The following is a 25,362-nucleotide window of genomic DNA, read 5'->3' on the forward strand; positions in this document are numbered from 1 at the left end:
AGGGGGCGCTGGGGCCGCAGGCTCACCAGTGGCCGCAGCGAGCGCCGTGGCGGCAGCGTGGCCGGGAGAGAAGAAAGGGGTGGCGGGGGGGGGGGGGAGCAAGACGTGCGCCCTGCTCCCCCCCGGACGCAGACCCTAAAATGAAAGATTACTTAAAAAAAAAAAAAAAGACAAGAGTGTACAGCAAGACTGCAGCCCGGGTCCGGGGAAGCGCGGGCGGAGGGAAGCCAGGTAGAGTTGCTCCCGGACACCCTCCTCCGTGCGCACACCCACTTCCCCTCACCGCCGCGCCACGGCCGCGCTCGCTCTCCGCGTGCGGATGCCCGGGGCCGTAGTGAAAGCCCTGAGCCCGCGGCTGCGCTCGGGAAACTTTGCCTGAGGAGAAGATAGCAAAGAAAAATCACCCGAAGTTGAGAGCTAAGCCTCCAAGTTACAGCTCCGCAGCCGGAGAGGGGAGGCGGGAGGGAGCGCGCGGCAAAACGGAGTCCAGCCCAAGTTTGGAGGGTTACGGGTCCGGAAAGGCAGCTCTGGGGCCTCCCGCGGCCGGGGTAGCCTGGAGAGAGGGAGCAAGGGCGAGGGAAGAGGCCCCGGCCAGAGGGCACCCCTAAGGCCGAGCGGGGGCGGGGGGGTGGGTGCTGGGATCTGAGCACCCTGGCAAGTGATTGCCAACTGGAAGCACGGAGTCTAGGCCCCCCAGGGTGGCGGAGACAGAGGCCAAGGAATAAAGAACGAGGAGCCAGACTCGGGGACGTCCCAGTCCCCAGAGGGGAGTACCGGGGCCCGGGGCGAGGAAGGCGCCGAGGCGTCCACCTCACCGAGCGGCCGCGGGCCAGAGGACAAAGCATGGGCAGTCCCGAGAGTTCCAGTCCCTGGGAACGTGCTCCCGGCGCCGCGGGAGGTCCTCGAGCCAGGTCCCAGGGATGGACACACCCCCTCCCACTCCAGAGCAACTGCTAGAGCATAGAGGAATGGAAAGAAAAATGTTTCTTACAGGCAGGACACAACTATTCCTGTGCTGTTACCCGGGGGAAGAAAATGGGGATTGGAGAGACAGCCACTGGTTCGCAGGAGCAGCGGGGAGACCACGGTGGTGGGGTGACTACCCTGGGTCAACGCCGTGCTGCTCAGGCGCCCAGAGCCAAGGCATACACCCTAGAGTCTGCAGGTCCCTCTGGCCTTTCCACAGACGTTCCCGGGAAATTAAGGAAGACCTGTTGGAAATAAACCCCTGTCTCTTTAATGCACACACGCGCTCTCGCGCGCACACACGCGCGCGCGCGAGCGCGCGCGCGCGTGCTGCCGCTGTCAAAAAGCGGGCTTCACTCTGGCGTGGGATACTTTCAGTTTTACGTAAAATGTACAGCAACAGCACCCCCTGCGATTGGAAAGTTTATTCAGAAACGTGTCTGCAAAGTCCCCCGGCGTCTCCCGCCTCCCAGCCTCCCCGCCTGCCTGCGCCACCCTGTAGCCTCAGCCGCCGCCGCCGCCGCCGCCGAGGAGCCAGAGCTGCGATTCCAAATCCGGAAGGGCAGGGGGGGCTGGGGGTGGGGTGGTGGGAGAAGCAAATGGACTCAAGTCCAAGGAAGGCGTGGGGGGTGTAGGGTGGAGGCGGGTCGCTGTGGCCCGCGAGACTCGGAGCTGCAGGTGGACGTGTGTGAGTGTGTGTCTGCAGAGCAAGGAGCCTTCCTTCCCTTTCCTCCAAGCGGCTCCACAACCCCTCGCGTTTTCTCTTTCCCCCTCCTCAGTCTAAGGGACGTCGTTTCTGTAAATTCACCCACCCGGCTGGGGGCTTTATTGTTTTAAGCTAAAGCCCCCGGCTTGCAAGCGCGCACCCACCTCCCTGCCGCGCAGGCAAACGGCTGTTTATTCTCGTGTTGTCTTAGTAAAGTTTCAAACCTATTGGAAAATGACTGGCTTGCCTGGCTCGGCGAAGCTTCGGGCCCCACTAAGGAAGAAAGGGAGGGTTTGATGTTCAAGATTAGGAGAGATGTGTGCTGAACTGGGTTTGCGTAAATGTGTTTTGTTGTTATTGTTCCCCTCCAGCTTAGGGGTAGGGGGGAGGCATTCAAATCCTGTTTAAGAAGCAGGAAGATTCACTTGCAGTAAAGCTCTGTAGTGTGTGCGTTACACCATTTCCCCTTTTTCATGAGTTCTTCAGAGCAGGTCGGCATCTCCCACTACTGTCTTTTTTTTTTTTTTTTTAATCTTTTTAAACTAGCTTTAGAGCGACCAAAAGAGTGTCATTACAAGAGACAGGGGGTGCGTAGAAATGAATGGTTGGAGGGAAGGCGAAGAGAGGGAAGAAGAAAGTGCAACTGGGAGGTCTTTGAAAAATAAATAAATAAGATAAAAGCCTCATCAGGTAACAATAGTGAGTCAGATTCTTTCGGAACCGAGTTTTCACATTTAAATATTTCCCCCATCCATCCATCCATCCATGAAAGTCTATATATAGAGAAGGTATATAAATGGGCGAATGTGTGTTGTGGAAATATATATGTATGATTTATATATAATGGTGTGTATAAAGCTTTTCAGGGTTGGCTGTAGTGTAAAAAGTAATGACTTTATTACCTCTGAAAGGTTCTGTGGTTCACATTTAACAGTCTTCTGAATTACAATTCATTACACAATTGTGTGCTCTCTAAAACCGGCACCCCATCAGGGCCGCTATCTGTGGTTATTTCCAATAAATAACTGGCAACATTTTATTGATTTTCTTTTTTAAAAAAATCATAGGAAATTAAGCACTTAGTTACAAGTAGGTCTGCTATGTTATTGCACTTGTTTCAGATTCCAGGGGGTTCCTTCCGAAACCACATCTTAAAACATACATTAAAAACCCAGTTTTGCAGCTGCTTTCTCTGGGTGCCAGTGGAGAGGTAAGCAGCGACGTTTCCACCATTAACATATATTTAATTCCACCATCATAAAATGCCCAGAGTGAAATAGGAACTGCCCTCCGCTCCCGCCCCTCCCCCAGCCTGATTTCACCCAGTCCAGAAAACCTGGGCTGTGTATTGGCATTTGATCCCTCCTCGTCGCGCACCCCCACTGCTGGTCCCTTGTGCTCGCCCCTACGAGTGATGCCCCCTCCCTCTTTGCTGCTGGATGCTCGCTAAAGAGCCCAAAAGTGGGGGGTGGGGTGGGGAAGGGTTTGTATGCGTGTTTAAAGAAAGAAAAATGTATTGTTTTAAGAGGTTTAAAAATATTACATAAGTATTGATTAATGATGCAGATGGTTTTGTAGAGGGGTGAAAGTTCACTTTAAACGCGCACACTTGGATACACAATAAGTATATTTACCTTTACCAAAGTGGCTTTAAGAAAGTAATAAATTATGACAACGTTAAAATTATTTTCTGGCCGTTCAGTTAACTTCATTTGGAGCTGTGGAATCTTTGCTAATTATGCTCCGTGAGCTCTTTCCCAAACCTTTGGTGACGACACTGAATGTAAACTCCAGGGCAACAGACGACCCCTCCTCTCCCCTCCTCCCCCTTTTTATCTTGCCCGCGGAGGAGACTCCCCAGGACTTCCTGCAGTATATATTCTGCCTCTGATCTCCGTACTTAATAGCCAAGTCCTGGTTTATGCTTTATAATGTGTTGACAAGTTTTCTAACAGACTTTCTGAAATAATGCACATATATTCACGTCGGTTAGAAACCCACCGTATTTTTAGAGTCGAGTAGATCTATACCCTAATGCAGTGAGAGAGTGTAAATCATAGAGGATTTCATAGTCCTTTCAGTAGTTTTCGGTATGAAGTATGAGCCGCGTGGCCTCCAGACGTAACCTTTTAGAAAAAAAGACAGTGCTTTTATTTTATGGTGTAAAGTGCTTTTAGCTTCAGGGCTCAGAACGTGAATGTGGTCAACAAACAGCTCCAAGAGAGAGACTTAATACAGTCCCAGCCCTCGTGCCGAGGATCGCCTGGCGCGGGGAACTCGGGCTGAGCTGGAGAATGAAGGGTTAAAAGGTCTGTCTCATTGGAAACTACAAGATTAAAATAAAATACTCACTCTCTGCCTTTAGGGGGAAACACCTTTATAGGCTTAAAGATAAATAAATGAATGACTGAATGAATGGTTAAAAAATTGTTACAATCAGTTCCACCTTGCTTTTGATTTTCCTTTTTTTTCTTTCTTCCTTTTCTTTTTTTTTTTTTTTCTTTTTTTTTTTTTTTTTTGGCCTAATAGCCATTCAGAAAATAGAGAATGGGCAGTCATCTTCATAAAAATAAAACTTGGGCTTAGATTCAATATTTGGCATAGGTTTTACATTTGGGGTTCTTGAGGGTGGGAGTGCTAGGGTGTCCTTAAGACAAAGGAAAAATTAATTTTAAAAAAATGAAGGGAGTTGTGTGTGAGAAAGAGGGTGGGCCTTAAGTGGGCCCCCTAAATTGAAAGGTGAGAAGAAGGACCACTGATCCCTCCTCTCCCCAGCCTCCCTCAGCCCCCACCTCCCTATAACATTTCTTCCTCCTCTACTGCCAGTGTGATCCAGAGCCTAGGACCTAAGGAGGCCTCCCCCCCCCCCCCCCCCCACCCCAGGACTGTGTCTATACCTTATGCAAAGGCAAACATTCCCCAGGGAGGTTCCTGGGGGAGCAGTTAGTCTGGTATTTCTCCAGAGGCTCCCTGGGCCTTTAGCTGGCTGGCAGGCAGGCTACTTCATATACCTGGATGTTTCTGTTCAAAAAAAGAAAAAGAAGAAAGAAAGAAAGAAAGAAAGAAAGAAAGAAAGAAAGAAAAAGAAAGAGAGATAAAGAAAGAAAGAAAGAAAGAAAGAAAGAAAGGAGAAGGAAGGAAGAAAGAAGGAGGGAAAGAGGGACTAATGAAGGAATGGAGAAAGGGAAGAAAAGAAGGAAAAAGCTGAATCTGCTCTAAATAAGTCTATACTTGCCTCCAGACTGGGTTGCTGTGTGCTGAGTCAATAATGTATGGGTAGGGGGAAGCAGTCTCACCATTTAAGCAAGAAGCCCTTTGGAAGACAAGTTCTGGTTAGAACACTGCTAGGTAAAATAGTTTAGCTCCCAAACGTTGGCATCGAAGACACATAGGTATTGGGCAATAAAGCCAGTCCAATGTACTGCAATGGAAGCATACTAGTTCCACAGTATGTGAATACACAGTATTTCAATACCCAGTGCACAGTAGATGCTCCATTAATGGTTTTTGAGCAAATAAGTGAATAAATCCTATTACCACGTAAATGAAACCAACATAACCATTCAAATTCTACTAGTTTCCCCCAGAGACCAGTAAGGCTTTCATCAGGCAACCCTATTGTAAGAGCTAATTTTAGCCTAAAAGTGATTCCCACCAAAGATGGTGAGTTCAAAAAGATTATCCCAAATGTTAGAGCAACTGAAAAATTAAGAGTACTAATGCAAGATATTTCCATCATCTCCAGCAGCCTACATTATCAGATATCTTCCAAATAAACGAATGTCAGGAATCCAATATCAAAAGATTCACTTTTTAACATTGCTTTTTGGATATGAACATATCCAGTTTCCCAAATGAGAGCACTTTTAAAGGAAAAAATACAATCAAAACGACCAAAAATTAAAAGTATCTCAAACTTAATTCTCTGCCACCCTCTGAATCTTCTGCTTTTAACAAGGGAATAATTTTTTTCAGTACATGTTTTTCACACCCAATCACAAAAACAAGCTTCACCTATTGGCTTCTTTTGGCAGGGGGAGGGGTAAATAAGAGGAAAAGCAACATATCACACACACACACACACACACACACACACGCCACATCTGGTCTGACATTTTGTACAGCAAGTTTCAGCCCAATGTGATTTAAAACAATGTGAGTTAAAAACCTCTTAAAATTTGGGTTTATAATGGAAACGCTGACAGACTCTTAATTATAGCGGCCCTGCCAGACACTGCTATAATGAAATAGTTGTGCTTTCATTACTATAGAGGCACTATAGTTAAGGGTCTGTCAGTGTTTCTATTATAAACCTCAAGTTTAAGAGGTTTATAACTTGGGCTATTTAAATGGCACTGGGTGGAATTCAACTTATCAGTCCAGATGTGAAGTTGTTTTATAAAAGACAGAATAACTCAGCTGAGAAAGCTTTTGGAGAACAAACTCTCTCTCTCTCTCTCTCTCTTCCCTCCCCTTCCTTCCCCCCATCCCCACTCCTTTCCTCTTATCCTCCCTGTCTTCCTTACAGAACATCACAGAAATGATTTTTAGTGGTTTCAGATGGTCTTATTGCCAACTTCTAGCTATGAGTTCACTATCTAAAAGGAAATTTTATAGGTAGTTAGTCCTTTATTTGGACAAGTAGTCTTTGTTGTTCTAATAAGTTATTATTTTATTATCCTAGAATATGCATACAAAGAGAGAGGGGGAGGGAGGAAGAGAGAAATGGAAAGAAACAAAATTCAGACTGTATGTCAAGGAATGTTGCAGCCTCATATACATACACAGATATATATATATTCTAAGTCACATTCTGATAAAAAGTATAAATTTACCAAAAGGAAATAAAGCACCTCTATCTTTACCTAGTCTATCTACTCCGTGGTAAAAAATAAAAGAGGTATTAACATCTTATTTCAGAAAGTTGTAGTCTTCCTGCTATCGCTTGGTTTGCTCAGAAAGTCACAGCAAGCATGGTACAGTCAGCATTGAACTACCCAAGGACTACATACACACAAATCACTAAATATTTCTCTGCCTGACGTTGTTCACAGATAGATGAAGAATGTACCTTGGATTATCTAATGGACCAGAGTTTTGCAATATGTTTTATTAACCTGATATAATATGTCATTTTATTTTTAATATGACATTTTATAATATGTCAATAACACCAATATAATATGTCATTAATGTTTGTTGGTGAGGATGTGGCTGATAAGGAAAACAAGGACGGTGGCGGTAATAGAGGCAATGGTAGTGGGGTGGAGGTTAGGGGGGTTGAGATGGCAGTGATAAACACAGGAGTGGGATATAAGGGTGAATATGTCCATGAGAGGGCAGTAAAAACGGGACGAAAGATGAAAGTGGAAAGCTCAAACCCTTGCTTCTCCAATCCTTCTTGTTTTAGCCATTCCATAAAAGACAGGTGGTAGATGAGTTCAAGTGGAGTTTTCAAATACGTGCTCCCCTGTGCCCTTGCCACACACACACCAAGATGTGGCCATGGCTGGGTGTTGTTGGAGACAGGAAGATCACTGACTTCATACAGGAAGACCCACGAAGCACTGTGCAGCCACCATATCTCCATTTAGAAACCTTTTCTCTTCCAGAAGAAGAGCAGCAGTTCATTTTCTCTGTTCTCTCTTACGGAAATCAGATCACCAAACCAGCCCATCATATACCATTATGGCCTTGACAATTCTCACTTCACAATAGTTTTACTTGGTCTTCTCTGGCATTAGTTGGGTGGCAAAAGAGAAGTAGTCATCAAGACATGTCACCAGGCTCAAGTTCCTTTTTTGCCAATCTCTCATAAACCCCACAAACGCCTAGCCCCACGACCTCTCCAGATGTGTGCCAACCATTCCCAGAGATCACCAAATAGCTGGGACTATTCTGGTCCTTTTTCCAGAAACGAAGACACCTTCTTCTTCTGATAGTTAATCATAAGTATTTGTTTTTGCTGCCAAATTCAGCAAAGGGAACTTTTCTGGTAGAAAATGCCTATTCTTATTTCATCTTTCTTTGGCAGCTTGGTGGAGGATAAACAAATCTCTCTAGTCTCCCATTCCTGCTTGTACACAGTTTGCCTGTTTTCTCTCTCTTTCTCTTAAAAAAAAATCCTTTGCACAAGGTCAGTTATCTAAACCTCCAGGTTCCTATAAAAGGAAGAATCTGGTCCCAAGAATTGTTATTCTTTCTTTGTTTATGGAGCACCGCACTGAGCAGTCATGAGACATGATTCCTGCTCTTATATGGCTTTTATTTTTAAGGCACTAGGATGCACGTCCACAGGCACAAGCATATCACATAAAGTTCACAAGTCACACGTGCCAGAGCCATCCTGATGCACACTATTATCCTTGCTTTCTATAGCCCTGGCTTCACTATTCTGATTTGAATAATTCTAAGCCTTTAGCAAGGACCTGGTTTCAGGGAACATTGCTCTGGTCACTTCTGACACAAGAATTTTTACTTTCTAGAAAAAGAAACTTGGTTTCCCATAAATAAGAATGGTAAATAATAAGGTTTGGTCCTGAACATCTGTGATAATCTATTGTTTTCAGTTTTATGATGTTATTAAATAGTTACTTTTGAGAAGTGAGTTTTCTGTACTACATTTGTTTTGTAGGCAATATTATAGACTATTTCTAGCATGCATTTGTGAATGTAGCCTTTTTAAAATGATGCTATTTCACTTCCTTAATGCATAGTGGACATTTAATACATTTGTTGAACCAAGGAGTGAATTCCACAGATGCACTTTCAGTTGCTGCTGCAGATGAAAAAGATTCAAGTATTTGCGTCTGCTCACTAATAAATATGCATACAGTGGAAAATCATATTATTTCACTTATTAAATAGTTAAGAAGTACAGGCCATTTGCACTACTATTTGACACATTATAAACCGCGAGCCCATTTGTATCAGGTGGAAACAATTGCATGTCTCTCTGTGTATATTTCATTTAATAACTTATGTCATAAAAACCACCACCACTACCTGACTCAAGTCCTGGGTTGTCAGTGCTTAGAGGGCAGAACTTCTGCCATTTTCATCATTCCTCCTCTCCCCACCCCCCCACCCCCCGGCCCTTAGCACAGAGTAGGACCTTAGGAAAATGTCTGGTCCAGGAACAAAGACTTACAAAATAGACCGCTTAGATTTTCAGGAACTTCAAAATCTCTTCTACCATAAATTCAAATGTCTTCTTTATCATTCTCAGTTCTCAGATTTTGAAATGCAATAAAATATTCAAACAGCTCAAATCCAAGTGCTTTATAACACAGAGTAACTCTGAGAGATTAATTCTGGAGTCTGATTCTCAAATACTACCTTCTTCAAATATCAAGACCTGTTCTAGCTGGTTCTTATTTGAAGGAGGCAAGGCTCATAGAGACTTATACTGGCATCCGCCCTACTACTTCTTACAAACAGTGATTTCTGTGGCCTTGCTCAGAAATATCAGCATGTGCTCTTAACAGAAGATGGAAAAAGAATCACGGCCCTCTCCTCGACATATTGAATCTTGAACTCCAAGCTTAATTAGTAGGAGAAAACACAAGATTAGTGGATTTTCAAAATAAACTCCCTCTCGGACTCTGAGCACGAGGGGGGGAAAGCATATATATTATATTATTAATTATTTGAATATTAATTATTTGGATATTAAGCCCATAAATGAGTTTGCTAAAGATTATAGCTCTTTTGCATGTGTTGATTTAAAGATTCTAGAACATTTAAAATATGCTCATTTTAAAGCATATGTTTTGCAGGAAGTCAACTCTTCTTCATGGGGACTTGCAAGTTTCAATTTTTTCTTTTATTTTAGCATAAATAAATCAAACTGAAAAGCAGCCGCAAACCAAAGAGGAACTACTTTTTTAAAAAGTTGGTATAACTTTAGTTTTACTAACATCTTTAGAATTCCAAGCTGGATTGTTTTACTTCCACTGGTCTTCACATTGAAGTGTTTCAATCTCTTTAAAATTAACGTGACAAAGAGAACACTTTTAAGCTGAGTCCAGGCTTGTGTTTTCAGCTAGTGTACCCTCAGTAAGACTGACATGATATCTCATTCATAGAAACGTTCAAAGTGAATACACTTCTGACAACACTAAGAAGTTGTGATTCATTACTTCCAATTTTTAAACATTGTAGAAGGAAGACACTTACCACTGTGGGAGCCGAGAGGGGCAAAAGAGCCATGATTTTCAGGTGGTAGCTTTTCTTCATTTTTTAGAGACAAGGGATTGACCAGCAGCAAGTAAATAAATATGAATCCTGAGATCTATATTTTTTTCAGCATAATACCAAATGCTTAAACATTGTGGATACACTTGCACTGAAATAATAAGATGATGGCGGTAATTATTTTAATGAGAATTTCCCTACCCAGAATAACAAACAGATATATCGCCTAATGTGGCACTGAAAGGTAGTACATAAGTAGACATACTGCTGTGGTGACTAATGTGTGATAAGAGAATCCTTCTGCTCACAGTTTGGACATTTATGTCACCACGTATTATTGATAGCACATATTATTTTTACTACATGGTGTCTTTATTATGTAAAGTCTAATTGCAGGAAAAATTATTTTCATCCCCTAGATTTTGATAGGCACTTCCATAGGAAAAGACGGGCTACAGAGGAGGCTGTGGATGGTGGAGTTCTGCCATCACTAAGGAGGTTTGCTAAGGACTGCAGTAATGGTTTAGGAGCCCTGTACACTGGCCTTTTAAGAGGGAAGGAAATTAAGCAGAATACACTCATGATAAAATAAGGATGAGGCCCTGATGAAGATACATGGAAACTGAACAACTCAGAATTAAAGTCTCAGCCTCCATATTCCTGTGTTCAGGTATTGCCAGCTGAGGAGTGCAGGAAATCTCTTCCTGAACTAAAACCCCTACTGAAAGATCACGTGAACTGCATCTTGGTCCTGAGGTGAACATAACATTAGATTTTTCTGGGTGTAATTTCAGTTGTGTTGCTTACATTGGTGGAGTGCTTTTCAGAGGTGAGCGGAGTCACTGAAATCTGGCATCCAGAACGAAACACGCCTGAGTGGCCCATGTACAGTTTCCACAAAGAAGGTCAAAAAGGGCTGAAAGAAAAGGTGTATCAAAGGTATCCTTGGAACTCAGAGCCAATAAAAATGAAACTATTCTCTTCTGAGACCTAATTAACTTTTATATCCAAAGCTGTGCTGCACATTTGTTCGTTGCTTATGACTAGGACTAAAAAAATAGATATGCCATGGAACCAGGCTTTTAAATGATCTATTGGGTGGCTTTTCTGTGTCTGTAAGGAATTTTCTGTTCTTTAGAGGTATTCATTCAATGAATAAGTAAGTCTATGCTAATTTTTTTCTCAAGATGTTAAGTATTTTCCTATATCTATTTTCAAGGAATCAGGGACTTCGTCCAATAACTTCCAAAATATTCCCTTCAAATCCTAAAACAAAACCAAAACAAAAATGTTCCAGAAACAAATTTCATGCTACAGGCTTTGCAAGGATTAGTCTCCTATTAGAGTCACTGTTCCTATATGATCCTTTTTCATGTTTTAAAGGAGGATATATATTTTTCTGTTACCTTTCCTGACTGTAAAGCAATCACAGGAACCTGCAGGAGGCACCATAAATATGCAAATTTCTGAGAGATAACTGTTTTCAGTGGCTATGCCTCTAAGTAGTCGGGGAAACAGGAGAGCTGGAGTTCCCTACTTCCAAGTAATTCGTATGTTGGTAGTGCCCCCTGCTGCAATCACAGGTTGTCCAAGAAAGGGAAAATAAAATTCGGAGGCATTTAGATCTGGTTAATATGTGAAATAAATGCCTACCATCCCTGCTCCAGAAACAGCCATTCCCACGTTCAGAGTTCCTTCTGCCCATCACAAATACACTTTAAACACTTTCCCTGGCCTAAAATGGGAAGATCTGCTTTTATCTCAAAACCTTTAAATACGCAGGTTACATTGAAATAGGTTTTATTTCTCAAAAAAAAAAAAAAAAAACAAAAACAACCCAAAAAACAAAACAAACAAAAAAACCACACCAAGACCTGAAACTGCATTTTTTAAAGAATGAAGTATTTTAAGAATTTCCTAGAGGTTACCTAATGATAATAAATTCTGAATTAGAAGAATATCATGCTACCCACTAGGACATTTGAGTAGAGAGGGAAAAGTTAAGGTGTTAACTGTGTGTAGAGCTATTATTCAGTTTCAAATGGCTTTATTTATTGAAGGAAAACTTGTGGGCCATTACCTCATAGTGGTGGACTGGACATTTTGATATTCAAAAATAAAATGAAATAAAATAAATAAATGAAACAAGCAAGTTAGGAACATTGGAAAACTGATTGCCATAGCTCTATAGTCACTCTATTAGAGATTTTCATATTAAGACTTGAGGGGGGGCGGATAGAACAAAATAACATGATACAATTCAGACCTGTGCCGGTCTATTGAATACATAATATGCATTTTTAAATTGCCTGAATATATATTCACATGACAGAATCTAATGGGTTTAGGAGAAGCCCTTGCTCTTGATCAAATCATAAAACTGTTATAAACTTGTCTATCACATCAGGTCACACACACTTCTTTTAAAACTGTTGAGTACAGTCAGAATACATAAAGGAAATTAAACTGGAAAAAAAAAAGCTCAGTTAGGTATTAGAAACTCTAGATAGAGCCACCAAGGCAAGCCTTGATGCACAGATACTCGTAACTTTTTCTGTTGGACACTCCCCAAGCTTCCCCAGCCCCCCACCCCCCAGTTTTGCTATTTTTTACCACCAATTTCAGACAGGGAAGCTTTCTCCTAGTGTAAACATCTTGCAGTGGCTATGTACTGGAGTTTGAATTTCACCTTAGCTTTGCACTTCATTTCCATATTCAGATCTTCACAGCTAGAGCACAGTAGAGGGCTGAGGAAATTACCTATATAATTTTAGCAATGAGCCTGCCTTTATCTGCATCATCCAGGAATCCTGCATCCTGTCTGTGGAGCCCTGACCTGAGAGCCTGTAAGGAGAGAGAAGGACAGGAACCAGTGGATATTAGTTACCAGGAAGAACTAATTAGAAATAGATCTTGATATTAAAGGTATCCATCTTTTCTTTACTCAAAACTTAAACAAGCTCCCATTATTCTATATGAGGAGGAGAATTTTTAAACCCCTGTTCCCTGCTTTGGGTTTTATTGCTACAGGTTAACTGTGAAAGAGAGAAAGAGAGAAAGAAAGAAAGAAAGAAAGAAAGAAAGAAAGAAAGAAAACCAGTGCACAAAACAGCAGTTGGGAATCGAAGCTCCTCTTTACCAGAACCCCTGCCATATATGTTCTGTCACTCACCTTCTAGACACTCAGTACAACCATTCAATCTATTGAATCAAGAGACTGTTTGATCTTATCTGCATCTGTGAGCTGACTGTCAACCTACTTAGGCTGCATATTAAATCATCTATAGTAGCTGTATCAAGCTGGGATGATCTGTTAATTCTAAATTTATTAACCCTTGGAGTGCAGTCATCGTGTTTAATCTAGTGTAGCCCACATTTATTTTACAAGACTAAATCCTTCTTTAAGATATGGCTGTGCTGTAGGTTAAAAACAGCTAATGTGGGTTTCATTATGATAATTGGGGGGAGAGACTGAAAAATGCTAGTGCGGCTACCCTAACAGGTTATGTGTGTCTGGTCTCAAGCGCTCTCCTAGGCTGGGTTTGCCTGGGAGATGAAATTTTCTCCAGAAGCAGTTCTGTCTCTAAAAAGAATACAAACAGAAAAAGAGGGTGGGGAAGAAGTGGGAGAGGAGGAAGGCCTCTGACAGATTTCCAGTGGTCCAAAGCCAGAAAGACTTATTTCCATGGTAGTGTCAACCCCTGATGTAATGCCTGAGGAATAAATTTCCAAAGGCACACACCTGGTGAAAGATGCTAACAAAATTCCTTAAGTGAGTCAAACTTGGTCAGTAAGGATCACCTATTTCTGGATTGAATGACTTTTTTCCACAACTCCCCTCCCAAAGAAGAATTCCAAGCAATTCAAAATATAAGGCAGTTCTGCAGAAAAGAGGGGGAAAAATGTTCATTTAATATGTTAATCTGGTCTTCAGACCAAAAAAAAAAAAAAGATAACCATCTCTTCTACTTGCCCATTACTGATGTTATCAACATATTCATAGCTTTTCTTTCAGACACAAACTGCTAGGCATGCTCCCTTTTTTGGTAACCACGTGCCTGATATCTCTCTAATGTAGCCTAATAACAATTTTAGCATTCAGATGAAGCGATTTCATTCTGTGACTGCCTTTTCTATTAGATTTGATTTTGAGAAGCCCCAGTGGGTGCCTTCGAGGCAGAGATCTATCTGTGAGGCTGCTACCGACTCAATAGCAGCCTGGGCTAACCTTGACCTTTCCCGAGACCCCGCTCCATCTGGTGCCAGCCTGCTTTCCACCACCCCCCCTTCCTTTCTTGCTTCATAGTCAACATTGATCAAGGCAGAACGGAGCGCCTCGTCTCCTGGAAGGGCTGGGCAGGCTCAGGAGGACAGCACATTTCAGTATATGGAAATGATCAAGCTTCTTATGCAATCATAAATCTACATAGGAGTCTTGTGATTTGATATTTCATTCACCTCTAAAGATTTTTTTTCTCCCTCCCAACAGGGATTTATAAGCTCTGTAAGAGCTCCCGGACAACGGCGTTCCCCAACACCTGGAAATTATCAAGCTTGCTGCTTGCTGAATGATGCTAACAGCTCTAATGCTGCAAATTCATTTTTAACAACTCACTGGCTTTTATCTAGGATTTGTGTGTGTATGTGCGTGTGTGTATGTGCGTGCGTGTGTGTGTGTGTGTGTACACGCGCGCACGCGCGCGCGCGTGCACGCCTTTCCTTAAGGAAAATCTACGAAAGCAACGGACAGTATCAAAGACACCAAAATCAAATCTGACTTGAATATCCTACATCCCCACCCACACCCATCCCCATTATGTATTTGTAGATAGATTTTTTTTCTATCGGTGTATTCTGTCCCCTTTAACTGCTTAGGAGGGTAGACATAAGAGGAAAAGAAGAGACTGAGGAAAAAAGAGGAGAGTAAAGAGAGAGAGAGAGAGATGGAAAGATGCCAAACAGAGAAGTCACTGGATGTAACACCTGAATGGAGCTTGAAACCTACCTCTCCCCTCCCCAGGCCACATTCCTCCTTTCCCCAAACCCACCCAAATGGCTCCTTCTCAAATCACCCACTACAGTACACAGATGCTTCCTCTGCCTCACACTCTCTTTCTTTCCTCTTCTTCTGTCTGTTTCAGGGGCTGGGTGGTAAAGAGGCTGACTGAGGGGGAGTCACGTGGGCAGCCCGTGGGCAGCGGCGGCAGCAGCTCAAAAGAAATTGACTGACTGGCCGCTTGGGCGCATTTCAATATATGGAAATGACCAGAGGCTTCTGCAATAAATCAGCACTCAACACTTTGTCATTTTTCTAGTTCTGCTTCATTTTCCTATTTTCCTCTTCTTCTCGCAGAAGCCTCATTGCTTGGATTTTACCCCGCTGCGTCTCTTCTCACCTCCAACCCTCCCCCATCCTCTCCAAATATTGGCCCATCCTCTCTAAACGTCCCCCCCCTCCCCCAAACACTTTCTGTTCTCTGGCTCCCTTGTAATTGGAAACATCCGGTCGACGGCGATTGTTTTCCCTCCCTTAAAAAAAATTTTTTTTTTTTCTAACAACATCGGGCAGTGTTTGCTGTCGTGCCTCAGATTTTCTTCGACCACAGGCGCCCGGGATGCGCTCACTTAATCCTCAGGACGGGGACCTCAAGCCCCTTGTGATGAAGAAGAAAAGAAAAGACCACGGTCCACATTTCACCTTTCCCCATCCCAGCGCCCGCTCCCACCCTCGAGGAGTTCCCTTAGCAAACTTAAAAGAATATCAGAAGCAACTTGTGCGGTGAAATGCCCGGGATAGCGCTGGGGGGTAGCCAGAAGAAAAGGGAGGGATGTAGTGGGAATCTAAGTGGGTTTGCAGGTTACTGCTTTTCTTTTGCAGATCCTGTGGTGCCCTCCACCTAACCCGGCCCCTATGCCTCGGGTCTTTTTTGAACTAAAGCTGCGCATCCCGGCAATCTGCAATGACTCTGGATGTTTCTCAGGAGCTCAACACAGCCTGAATTTCGTGGCGCTTGCAAAAAACCGAAATTAACAAAACCCCATCACAGCGCTGGGTTTTGCGTTGTTTTGTTTTGTTTTTTTAAGTTCGGTGCAGAAGCAAACATTACCTAGCTTCTTCCACCCCCTCTCGCAGCTCCTACTTGAGATTTCTAATCTTTCAACTTGGGACTCTCTCTTGTCGACTGGGCAGCCTCTGTTTTTTCTTTCGCTTGGATCTGGGAACAATAGGCATGTAAAGGGTCAGTGGGCATCACCCTATAAAGCTCAGAACCTAATTAATTTTATTAAAGGAGGATCTGTTTATGCAATATGACAGCCTGGGGGAATTAACCATTTGAGGACGCAGACGCTGTTCAGACACCACAGATTCCCTTCTCACATCATAAGCTTATACTTCCTGCCCCATTTGATGCTGGGCGGCACCGTGATCCGGGTCTGGTTTTTTGTCTGACCTTGTGAAGAGCTTGTCTAAATCCCGGGATTCTGCACAATTCCAGGGACGCCCAGAAAATCCATATATTCCCATTGCCAGATGACAGTTGAAGTGCCCACCCATTCACAGTTCGCTGCAGTGACAGCTCAAAAGGTCTCACTGTTGGGAATGTGGGGGGTGAACCTCTCACCGCGTCCTAAAGTGGATATTTGGAAATATTGTACTTGGAAATCAAATCGTATGAAATCCAATATGCCTTCTCAACAGCAAAGGAAAATGTAACCGTTTTAAGTTGTTATTTTTTATTTTTTCCTGCCACTCTGGTAATTTGAAATACATTTTTAATAACCTCCTGGAAAAAAACCACAATTTAATAGTTCAGACATATTGTTCTTTGACTTAATATCCCTGTGTATTCCTTAATTGCCCAAACAAAAGTTTATTTCATTTACAAAGGCTAACTTTATGTCTCCTGGGAATTCTAATGTCATAGTTTTTTTTTTTTAATCATCACCTTGGATTTTGTTCAACAGGGATCTAGAAATGTATAGCATATGTATAGAAATAGATATGATAAAATATTCAAGAGCTCTCTGAAGGAAAATGTGCTTGAAAATAACCCCCTCTTTTATGGAATTTGTTTTGATTTAGATCTATAGATAGTAAAAAGAATGAAAGAAACTGTGAATTACACTGAATATAAGATGTTTATCACTTTAATATTACACTTCCTAGCTTCCATATTACAGAGCTTTAGAATACTCCCAAACTTTCAGATTGAAGCTCTGTCTTATACGGTCTGAGGTTTGTCTGGAAAGACCTGCCAGCACATGCCAGCTAAAAATGAGTGTCAATTAATAATAATAAAAAAGATCCCTTATTCCTACACTCATGTAATTTAACAGGTTTGCAGAGGAACATAGGATGACAACAGTTGTGAGAACATTCCAATCTATGCGGTTCTAACAGCTTTCATTCTAAGATGGCAAACCTTCCTAAAATAGAATGGCTTAACATTTCTTTTTTATATTAAAAGTCCAATCTACACTTCACATAAAATGTTTTTTTATCACAAAAATATTTGTCTCTAACAAAATGCACTTTTTGTTCTACCAAAACAGCAAACATCTTGAAACAGATTCTCCCAGCTTTTTACAGCTCCCCATTGCAATTTTCTGTACTATTTTCAACTGCCCCCTCCCCCATATGAGATACTCTGAACACTGGAATACAAATAATTACAATTGAAATACTGAACTAGAATGTCCTGTTTCCCAATATTGCTAACAAAATCTCAAATTCTTAAACTGCTCTCTGTTGGAACTAGGCAAATTGGGGAACTTACACTGATATTTCTAAGTGCAGTTTGTTGTTTTAAAAACATATTGTACTGATTAATAAAAATGTGAAATAATTTGAGTTACAAATTTTGAACTACAAATCGCCATCTGCTCAAATGGGGGAAAACCAAAAATTGCCGAATATATTTTCTCACCTCTTTTTTTCATGATAACATAAACAACATTCCTGAATAATTAAAAAAAGAAACTGACTACACTTAATGCATTTTTATAGTTCAACAACTGCTTGGTGAGTCCACCTTCTCAAACGTGCAATTATTTTTTTTCTTAATTACTTACATATGTTCTATCAGAAGATGCAGGTTCTAGTGCTTTTCCTGCATATTGTGAAAATCTGTTTAGCCCTATCTAGGAGATTCTAAGCAAGCCCCTGGGTGGATATGGTAGACTGCAACATGCAGTGCAGTCAGTGACCCCACCGTGGTCAGAGATGTCAACCATGTCAGAGACCTGTGAGAACACTGACAGTATCCTCTGAGGGTACAGAGAATTTTTTTTTTTTAATTCCATGAACCCAGACCCAGAGGAAAAAGCATAACCCATTGAGTAGAGATAGACACGCAAACAAGTATGATAAACAATTTAGCTGATTACTTGTGGGAAACAAAGCAGGTAGAGACATCTGCCATCTGAGACTATTGAAAATCGTTGATGGCCCAGCAAACAGGAGCCAATGGAATTTACGATTCCACCAGCAGCAACAGTGAAAAATCATCTAGGATCACCAAGTTGTTGGCATTCAGGCAAGGAACAAGACAAGCAGGAATCATCAGGGCAAGGAGTTGGAACAGGAGATCTGATACAGAGTTGAACATACTGCTTTTTAAACCATATCCCAGTCTCAGACATGACAGAGAAGCACATTGATTTTTAATCACCCTAAAAATAAAGACTTCCAATTCTATTCAGTTAATCATAGAACAATATTTTTTTTTCCTTTGTGTTTTCTTTTTTAAACCTTGACTGTTCTGGGGCAGGGGGTGGGAGGGGAAGTGCCCCCAAATGTAGAGAAACATTTGCACCATGATCAAAAAGCCAAAACTTTATAAGGTGTGTCTGCATTTATCAGGCTGTCCCAGGAAGAGGGGAGAGTGGGCCAAAACTGTCCAGTTTCAATGCAGGTAAAAGCCAGGCCATGAATCCCCGGGCCCTGGGAAGGATGTGGAAGTTGCTTTCATCACGTTGGAATGAGGTAGAAGGGAATGAAGAAATGGCTCCAGAGAACCCTAAACATCAGCTGCTTTCTCAATCTCTCTCTGTCTCTGTCTCTGTCTCTGTCTCTCTCTCTTTCTCTCTCTCTCTCTCTCTGCTTCAAGTGTGATTCCCGGAATACAGCAGCTGTTGCTTTTGTTTTGTTTTGCTTTTAATTCATAACTGATCTCTCTAATATATAGAATATCGAACGCTATGTATAATGTGAAGTAGGCAGGCCCCTTCTTTAGGGTCAATGGAATACCAGGTGTTTTGTCTACCACACCCAGGCTCCTGTACCAGGTGTGGAGGGGGCTGAAGACAAGTTAAGAAAAAAAAAGTTTCATGTCCCCATGTCCTCAAGTGGTTCATAGTCTGGGGGAGAAATTTACACCCATCTGGCTACAAAACCAGTCAGGCTGAGGATAGGAAATAAAGAAGAGATCAAGGAAACACCCCAAAGCAGGGGATTTCTCAGCTGCTGAGGAAGGATGAGTAAGGCTTTGGTTGGTGGGAAGACACAGGAAGAGCATTCAGAGTGGAAGCATTGGCCTGAGCCAAAAGGGGTGATGAGTTTGGGGCTGCAGTTCACCTGGTGTAGCTACAGCATAGACTGGCATGGCAGCAAGATGTCCGGAAAGAGATGTTGGGGCAAGTTTGGGAGGGGCCTCGAATGTCAGGCTTCACAATCTTGAGCAAATTCTATAAGCAGTGGAAAACCATTTAAGGCTTTTGAGAAGGGTGGGGGTGACATGTTCTTTGGAAAAATAAAACCTGGAGGCAATTTGGAGGATGGCTTGAAGCAAGTTGTTCTCTGCCATTGAACCTATTTTCCTGTTCGCCAATCTGCAGAAGAGGTCCATATGCAAATGACACAACTTGGATGGAACATTACCGTTGCTTTCTCCTTCATAATTGAAGATGATGCTCTCCACAGTGATTTCTATTTACATGCACAGGATGACTGACTTTCGAAATCTTCACATATAAAAATCTGTTCTTTGAATGCTTCTATATTTGAAATCTTAATGTCAAGAATCTAATTTGCCTTTTCCCGTGTGAGTCCCGAAAGTTTTTACCTCCAACCCTCACTCCTTCCCCTGACCCAGTTTGCCAAAAAGTACGACCCAAACTCATGGAGGAAACCCTTCTTTTCTACCTCTGAAGAATAAATGCCGGAAAGTATCTAAGCCTTCTAACCACCCAATCATATTTATTTGGCATTCACTGTACACACACCCTTTGCTAAACCCTCTTAAAAAAAATGAACCCAAACACAGATAATAAGGTAACAAGGATGAATAAGACAGGCCATTATACGTCTTTTTAAACCATAAAATCAAACAACCGATGAGTAGCTATTGTGATCTGTTAACCGTTTGGATGGTGCTCTGAGTAGCGCAACACTCCTAGTGCAGCAAAGCTAAGTTCTGTGAATTAAAAACCCTTTAAAATTAGATTCTGTCTTTACAGGGCTGGAGAGACCAATTTATAGAACTTTGACTGTGAGGTTTTGTGGCTTTTGTTTTACTTCTCTAGCTCTACCCAGTAGAAAATAACAGTATGAAAAATGGGACACCATGCTGCATTTCAAATAGCCTTCTGCTAATTAGAAAATTACCCTGTCTCATCATAAGGGCTGCCAGCATTGTTTTAATATGGGTCTGCTAATATTCCATTCTGAAGGCCCTAATTTAAAAATCTTGTATCTTGGCTGCTAAAATCACTGCAGGCTGAATCTTGTCAAACAGGAGGAGACTTTGTTTTCCAGTCCTGGACATGGAGCATAATGGTGTCATTTTTAAAATGCCTGGAATGTGTGTGTGTGTGTGGAGGTGGGGGAGAGACAAGAAAATTGTCTTTAAATGCTTTCCTTTCAGCGCACCTTCGCTGTGATCCCAGATCAGAACCTAGTTCTCTTGAGAATGAAGACTTGCTTTGACATTTTCAGTGAGGAAAATCTCAAGTAACCCATATGGATTTCTCCTGCAGGATTTAGCCAAAATATATATTTATATGAGATTTAAACAAAGTCCTTTCTATTGGAAACTTTACAATTATTATCGGTTTCTCTGTTAAATTATGTGTTTTGGTTTAAATTAAATCTACTGTCAAGAGGAATGAGCAAAAAGTGTGGATTCCATTTATGTAAACACATATTCATGTATGTATTAGCAAATTTAACATAATACACTAAAACATACAGTATGTCCACTTTCACTAACATCAAAAGTGAATAATTATGATCTGACTTTTGAAAAATGCTAAGAGGAAGATCAGACTTACATCCATAATTCCATTTTATACTATTCCGTTGTGACTTGGTATTATTTTTATATGGTTCCCTACTTCAAATATCAGATAGTAAAAGATTTCATTCATCTTACATATCATATATACCATAGTGTCAAGGCCAAATGCAAAAGAGTATAGCATGAGAAACCATTGAGCCTGAACCCTAAAACATCAGGTTTCACTTTATCTGTTTAGGGTATTATTTTAACGCAGGTTGGTGTATGGATATGATATTATTCAAAAGAAGTGATACTTATAAAAAGCTATATCCCTCAGTAACAATTTAACTCAGAAAATTAACCGTGGTCTTTTCTTTTTTCTTTTTCTGCTAACTGTACTTTCAAAAGTGTTATATGTTTTAGGCAACTTCTGTTTAAATGTGAAAACTGATTAATCCCTTGAGTTATTCTTATTTAAGTTACAGGCCCATAAGGGTTGCTTTTCATCCTTGGCAAAAATTTAAAAGTATCAACTTAAAATCTAAATGCATCTCTATCTAAGAAACAAGTTTAATAGTTTACAGTATGTGGCAATTTACGTGTGATGACTACTTTTGGGCTCTGTAAGCATTCATTAGCTTAGTTTCCTCCCGTTAGCTTGCAATAAAAATAATAATATTTGCCATTTAGTAGGGGTTTTTCACCCTCAAAGTGCTTTACAGGCATCAAGTGGTTTATTTATTAATAATCTATGTTTCTGCTTAATAAACTAGATTCTAGTTACAATCAAAGGGAAAATTAGAAAGTGTTCTTTGCATGTGATAAGTAAAAGGAGCTGCTAACAGACCATCAAATTATGTATTTGTTTTGCCCTGCCCATTATATTTAAATAACTTTCTGCTAGCCAATTAAAAATGTCCGGGTCCTAGGCAATGAAGAATAGAAGAAATCTGTTTCATGTCTGTTTTTCTGATTTGGGAGGAAGTAGGTTTTTTTCAAAGTTTTTACCCCTCAATTTATTTATGCAAAAGAAAACTTGGTTTCAGATGCTGTTAGATTAGACACCAAAGAGATTTCTTTTCATTTGTGTTTATAAGAACATACCAGCAGCTCCGTGCCGGAGGGGGGAGCCCCTGGAATCCCTAGGGTGTCAGTTCAGAGGCCCTTGGTTGGGTTCTGTTCCAACCAGGGTTGGAACTACAAGCAAATATGTTGAAAACCTGAGGCTTCCGGGACATTTGAATTTTGCATCTTCAGCTTTGGCTTCAGGATGTTGGGTGTGCTATGGTTAAGGGTTAGCACTGTACCTCTGTAGGTGACCTCTACAGAGGAAATCAAATAAACTGGCCTGGGGGTGAGGGAGGGTGTTGAATGACATCAGACATAATGCACCTTTAGTAAATCTTCATAATGCTTTTCAAATTGACCCTCTCATCTCAAGACACGCTGCATATCCCTAAAAAGGAATATTTCGTTAGAACCACTCATGGTTCTGTTTGGGCTTTCCCATCCAGAATTCTCCTGAGGGGCATCTGACTCGCTTACAGGCTTCAGGAAAGTCCTTTGAGAAGGCACAGCATAAAACGAAGGTCCAAACTGGTTTACAAAGGGGTTTAAAATGGCTCACTGCCCTTGCAGCTTAAATACATAAATACACAAAACAGCAGACAGCCCCAGCACACGAGGAAACACATTGTGCCGACACTGTGCTCTCTCTTAAGGCTTAGAGATAATTATAATAGGATATTACCTTATGTGTGGTGATACTTTACAATTTTTACGGTATTTTCACATATACTCTCTTTTTCAATTAAGTACACTTTCATCTCTTCTCACATTGATTTTGGCTTATTTGCTCTTTAATATTTTTTGTTGTGTTTCTTCTAACTGATAAGAATGGAGTAGTGTAAACATCACCCTAGCATGTTTGCACAATGCTGCCTTGTTATAATTAAGTGTATTTTTCAAAGGTCTCTAAGCCAGTCATAAAAATTTGCTCAAAGCTAAACTTGAAATGTTGGGGTCTGATCCTGCAGGTGAATTCTTTCAAACACCATAATAACCTGAATTCTGATCATTTGAAAACATATACACTGGAAACAAACTCTCCGGGGGGGTTTCTCTTTTGCACACTGATTTGGTCTACCTCCCACTATTATTTGTGCAAAGAATGGGTGTGTTCAGAAGTTAATTTTGGTTGTTTTAAATGGTTGAACAGAAACGCTTGAGGCAGAAATAGGCCTTCTGATTCACCTTCAGTTTTAAAAGCGCTGATTTCTGCCTTCTGAGTGTCATTAGAACAACTTGTCCCAATCTTTGGCATCAGTGAGGGGAGGAAACAGAGAGAGACCCATCCCCCTCTCCCTGTCCACATGCCTCCCATCTAATACTGTCCATGAAGTAGAGAACTATCTGCAGAATCGCCACAGGCAGGACAGAAGCAGAGGACCACCGCTATTTCGCAATGCCTTCTGATGAACACCCAGCGACCGAGTCTAGGACACTGGGACCCTAACTCACCTCTACCAGTCCTGTATCAACAGAAGCCTAAGTAGCCAAGAGGACTCACCTCTCTCTACAGAAAGCCATTTGCTCTCTCATTCCTCATCTCCTTCCAAAAGCAGCATTCTCATAAAATAGAATCACAAAGCTGGCCAGGAATGGGAACAAAATTGCAATTCAATGGCTTTTTTACATTTTGTAAAATAGTGGCAATAAATTAAATAATCAAAATATTTAGCTGTGTAAACTGGCTTCTGCCACTTGTGCAGGGACTTCTTTTCATGAGGAAGGTTGCTTTACATACCAATAGGTGTTTTTAAAATTATCTCAATGTCTATTTAGACATGCTGCTCCAGGAAGGTCTTCTGGTTTTGTTTTTTTTTTTTTCAGTTGAAATTAATATTTGCTAATAAAAGAACTGTCAGGACTTTGAAGTCAACATTCATTTATGTACCCAAAAGAACAGAACATTGCCAGTTTTCACCTGTGCACTGTCCCTCTGTCCCAGTCAGTCAGCAATGAGGATGGCTGCCTCTCTGACCAGAGCTAACATCAAGTTCAAGGCAACAGGAAGTTCCCTCCTTGAACAGGGGACACAGAATATTGAATTAATTCATTTTACCAGCCCTGTGTGCTCCTGGCAAAAAACAAAGACAGTGTGTGGGCCGGATTCTGCATTTACTCATAAAGTTTAAGGTGCTGGCTATAAGAACGACTGTCAAAAGGCGTTTGTACCATAACCCATGAGAATTAAGGCGGGGGTGTGGGGGTGGGGGTGGGAGACTCCAGAGGAAAAACTCAATCTCACACCTACTAAATTTTCATATCTATTTCGGGCATAAATGGATTCTAAAATTTTGTGGCTTGAGGGGGGAAAAAAAACAACTTCAGTGAACGCAGCAGAAACTGCAATGCTAGAGCTGGAAGTTCAGATCAGATCATGGAGGTGACCTGGGCACATTTGGGGTCATAGTCCAAAATGCACTACAGTGGGATCATCAGGCAGGAGAGGCACCCCAAAGGTACGTGGACCTTCAATTCTCTTCCTAGGCCTTCTCCTCTGCCCCTGCCTTCCTTCCTCAGGAAGGCCCAAGCACAAATTGAAAAAAAACTGAGATTTTGTAATACTTTTCAAGGATTACCAAGTCAATTACTGAGAGGGAGAAAAATAAAGGGGAAATAGTTGAGCATCGCATGCTAGGGCACATTCAATTCAAACAGCTCCCAGGGAGTTAAAATTCTCTCTACATGGAGAACAGTGGGTGCCTACATGTCGCTGGCAAGCCCACGGCAGTTTAAGGTAATATTTTGGTCAGCAGGTGTAGACCCCAAATGAACAGTGGTTTAAGACCTGGATTGTGAGAGGCAGACATGTGCCAAAATTAGAAAAGCATTCTCTGACTATTATTTAACATTCTACATATGTGAGATACAGAATGAAAGAATGAGAATTATCTTAAAATCCCTGCTAAAGCAGGGCCTGCTTTCTCAAGGCAATCTCAAGCTTTAGTAGTTCAGACAGATTCTCTAGCTGACAATTAATATTAATGGGTAGATTTCACAATGTGGCATTATCACACGGGAGATGGGTGGGCACACCATCTGGGTTTTGGCAGGTATTAGATGTAATCAAAGGGATTACGTGGCTCAGGGAGAAATAGAAAACCTTGGGTTTGTTTAGTCTCTTGCCTCTTTTGTTTGGACGCAGCTCTAGGTGTGCTTAACTATTTTCCCCCTTGTCCTTTATTTGTGGTCGGGAACATCTCCAGGGGA

The 25,362-nt window shown here is 41.7% G+C and overlaps 1 protein-coding gene across 2 annotated transcripts in view; it reads right to left on the minus strand.

Moving 5' to 3' along the window:
• The window catches only part of BCL11A (BCL11 transcription factor A), a 102,212-nt gene extending 100,978 nt beyond the window's left edge, over nucleotides 1-1,234 (minus strand). Inside the window, exon 1 of one of the 2 annotated variants that reach the window (XM_047854689.1) lies at nucleotides 992-1,234. The gene's annotated coding sequence lies outside the window, so the exon portion shown is untranslated. The other variant, XM_047854688.1, reaches the window with a different exon arrangement.
• Nucleotides 1,235-25,362: the final 24,128 nt, after the last annotated feature.

Source organism: Prionailurus viverrinus, chromosome A3 (assembly GCF_022837055.1).
Source record: "Prionailurus viverrinus isolate Anna chromosome A3, UM_Priviv_1.0, whole genome shotgun sequence".
Classification (NCBI taxonomy): Eukaryota; Metazoa; Chordata; class Mammalia; order Carnivora; family Felidae; genus Prionailurus; species Prionailurus viverrinus.